Source organism: Peromyscus maniculatus, chromosome 22 (assembly GCF_049852395.1).
Source record: "Peromyscus maniculatus bairdii isolate BWxNUB_F1_BW_parent chromosome 22, HU_Pman_BW_mat_3.1, whole genome shotgun sequence".
Classification (NCBI taxonomy): domain Eukaryota; kingdom Metazoa; phylum Chordata; class Mammalia; order Rodentia; family Cricetidae; genus Peromyscus; species Peromyscus maniculatus.
Window position 1 is genome coordinate 60,269,276 of NC_134873.1, and position 3,479 is coordinate 60,272,754.

At 48.2% G+C, this 3,479-nt stretch overlaps 1 pseudogene; it reads right to left on the minus strand.

Moving 5' to 3' along the window:
• Positions 1-1,270: 1,270 nt before the first annotated feature.
• On the minus strand, positions 1,271-3,192 carry LOC102903329 (28 kDa heat- and acid-stable phosphoprotein pseudogene; annotated as a pseudogene).
• Between the last annotated feature and the right edge of the window lie 287 nt (positions 3,193-3,479).

Genomic DNA, 3,479 nt, shown 5'->3' on the forward strand with positions numbered 1-3,479 from the left:
ATGATTATAACTTACTTTGTCTGGTGTTTTAGGAACTTTTAAGTAGAAACATCCAAGCAAAACATAGCCAAGCTTAGAGCTATGCAGAACTCTTCATAGAGATAGCTCATAGCCTAATAACTTTGTACTTCTATTTTAAACCCAGTCAACTCTTTCAGTAATACCATAAGCCAGCCACACTGTTTTTTTTTTTTTATGTCTTTGAAAAAAAAAAAAAGAGCACTGCCACAGATAGTATTGACTTGATTTCCAAATCCATTTCTATGACCTCTCAGAACCAGACTGTTTGCTTTGCTGTGGCAAAGGCAGGTTCCGCTGGTTCATAACCAGAAGACACATTAGTAGTACTCACTGGCAAAAATGGTCACTACTATAAAAAGGATGTGTAGATTGCTGCAGGTCCTAACAAAAGGACAAGAAGTTCCATTCCATGAACAACAGATCTGAAAAAAAATTTAAATGCATTGCAGAGATATAAAGACAAAAATATATAAAGGATATGTAACGAATGTAAACTTCACAAGAAGAATGTCTAACCTGTATGAGCTGTATGAGCTGAGAGACATTGGCATAAATGGCTTTTTGAAAAAAAAAAAATTTGCCGAATACATAAATTGTATTGTTTGAGGAGCTTGTATTGTTTGGGTGATGCCCAGAAACCAGAGGTTTCTTGAAATGATCACTGGGTAGGGTTAAAAATGGCCCCTAGCCCTGGCCGGGTGAGTGGGAAGCGGGCAGAGCGTGTCAGCGAGGAGAGGCTCCCTTGGATGGAACTGGCCAGGCACAAACCTGGGACCCTTTGGAGCACAGGCTTCCCCACAGTCCCTCTGAGTGAACACCCAGACAGCACTCAGGGCTGGGTGTCATCAACTGCCACAGCATCTGCCTGCTGGCACCAACCCCTCCCTCCAAACGTGCAATCTCCTGAATGAATGGAACCTCTTTACCCTCTTCCCAGGTACTTACTCGCTCCCCCCCCCAAAAAAAAAGCACAGGATTCCAAATTTTAAAAACAGCAAAAACATCCAAAGGGTTATGTATGAAATGCTGTCCTGCATCTTTCGGTCTCAAAGACAGTGGCTGCCCCTCCCCCACCCACTCCCATCTCCTGAAAGATTTCTGTGCCAAGATGAAAAGAGGCCCCAGGCCGTAGGGGCTCCGGGCTATGAGGAGCTGGTGGCAGCGGCAGCAGGGCGCCAGGGTGGGTGAGACATGACCGAGGTCCTGGTGGCACAGCCCAGTTCCCCAGCATCTCCTCCCACAGGCCAGCTTAATTCTTCAGGATGAACGACTGCATTCATATTCCTGACAAAGTCGCGGCATCTTCTGCTCTCCTTTCTTTCTTGCTTCCTCCTCCAGATGTTCTCTGATGTTTGCGAGCCCCGCAAGATCAGCCCTGGCCTGCTCTGTCTTCCCAGTCAAGTGCACCTTCGTGGAGTGTGCTTTTGCTTTCTGCTTCTCGATTTCTTCGAGTTCTCTCCTTGAAAGCTCCTTTGGCCCATCCAGATACAGCTGTGTGACCTTCTCGGTTGTCTGTGACACCGGTCTGGGTCTCAGTGTCAACCAGCGCTTCCACAGCTTTCCGATTTTGCTGGTAGTTATCCCCATCTTAACTCTCATCTGAGTCTAGAGACTTCTTCTCTTTTTTTGGGGGGGGTCACAGAAACCCCATATCCACCTTCTATTCTCCTCCCCTCCCCCTTCCTCCTCCTCTTTCTCCTTTCCCTTCTCCTTCTTCTTTTCCTCTTCCTTCCCTCCTTTCCTCCTCCTCCCTCCCTCCTCCTCTTCTGTTTTTTTTTTTTAATTCTTTGTGGATTTCAAGTTATGCACCCCGATTCCACTTACCTCCCCCATCCCTTTGCTTCTACCTCCTGCCCTTGAAAGCTGCCCCCAAAACAAAATTTAAAAGTACCTCTCCCAAAACCCCTAAAAACCAAACCAAACCAAATAAACAGACAAACAAACAAACAAACAAACCCAAATAATAATAATTAAAAACAAAATCTCTGTATGGAAGCTGCAGTGTGGCCCATGAAGTCACACAGTATACTCTTCAGTCCTTAAAGTGTACTTTACATGTAAGTGTTCCTCGGTCTGGTTTGAGGCCTCTGGCTTCTGCTGCGCTATGGATACTGGGCTCCCACTAGGACTCCTCTTGGAGATCTTGTTGTTGTCCTGTGTCATGGAGATCCTGTAGCTTTGGATCTGCAGGTTCAGCCTCTTCACATGCTCAGCAGTTCATCTATGAGGTGCGTGTTCCGGTGAGTTACCTCAGCACTGGTTCTGGGCCTGGGTGTTAGCTGGGTTGGTCAGCCTACTAGCTTTCCCTCATTGTCATCACCCAGGCAAGCTCTCCAGCACTGCCCTGGCTAGCTCACCCAGTGCAGCAGACAGCAAGGAGAGGGGCCAGTTCTGCTCCCACACCCTGGAGTCCAGCTCCCCCTTACTCACACCACCAGGGCCAGCTCTACTGTTTTGCCAGGGGAGGTGCAGGGCTCACTCTCTAGAGTAAGAGTTGCTGGCTGTACTTCCTGAGGGGCAGGGCCAGCTCCTCTGTTCTTATGCTCTCCTGCCTGACCACGGTGGTAAGGGGCCGGGGTTGGGTGGGGTGGGGTGCATATTTCTCTTACCCTTTCCATCCCATGGCATACCAGGGAAGGGGCAGGGGCAGCTCTCCTGCTCTCACATCTACAGACCCAGCTCACCTTTGCCTCCCTCAACAAGGTCAGCTCTGGCGTGCTGCCCAGGTGAGGTGCCCCGCCCAATACACACACAACAGGGTCAGCTCTATTGTGCTCCCCAGGCTAGATGCAGGGCCTGCTCTCCCTACTGCTGTTGCCACAACCTTATTATTATTATTATTATTATTATTATTATTATTATTATTATTATTTCTTTTTGGTTTTTCGAGACAGGGTTTCTCTACGTAGCTTTGCGCCTTTCCTGGAGCTCACTTGGTAGCCAGCCTGGGCCTTGAACTCACAGAGATCCGCCTGCCTCTGCCTCCCGAGCGTGCGCCACCACCGCCCGGCCCACAACCTTATTCTTGTTCCTCTTATTTATTGGCCTTCTGCTTCTCAGCCTGCAGCTGGGCATCGATCTCCTCAGGGCTTGCGTACCGCCTCACCAGCCTTTGTGGCCTCCCTTTCTACCTCCTGTTGTGGGATGTTTGTACACTCTGTGAAGATACATTGCTGAGATTGGTTTAATAAAGAGCTCAACAGCCAATAGCTAGGCAAGAGTTATAGGCGGGACTTCCAGGCAGGGAGAGAGGAAGTAGGGTGATGAATCTAGATGTGAGTTCGCAGAAGGAGTCCGACACACAGAATGGGATAAACGTAAAAGCCACGCAGTAGAATGTAGATTAAAGATATACATTAAGTTATAAGAGCTAGTTAAAAACAAGCCTAAGCTAAGGCCACGCTTTCATAATTAATAATAAGTCTTGGTGTCATTATTTGGGAGCTGACTGGCAGGAC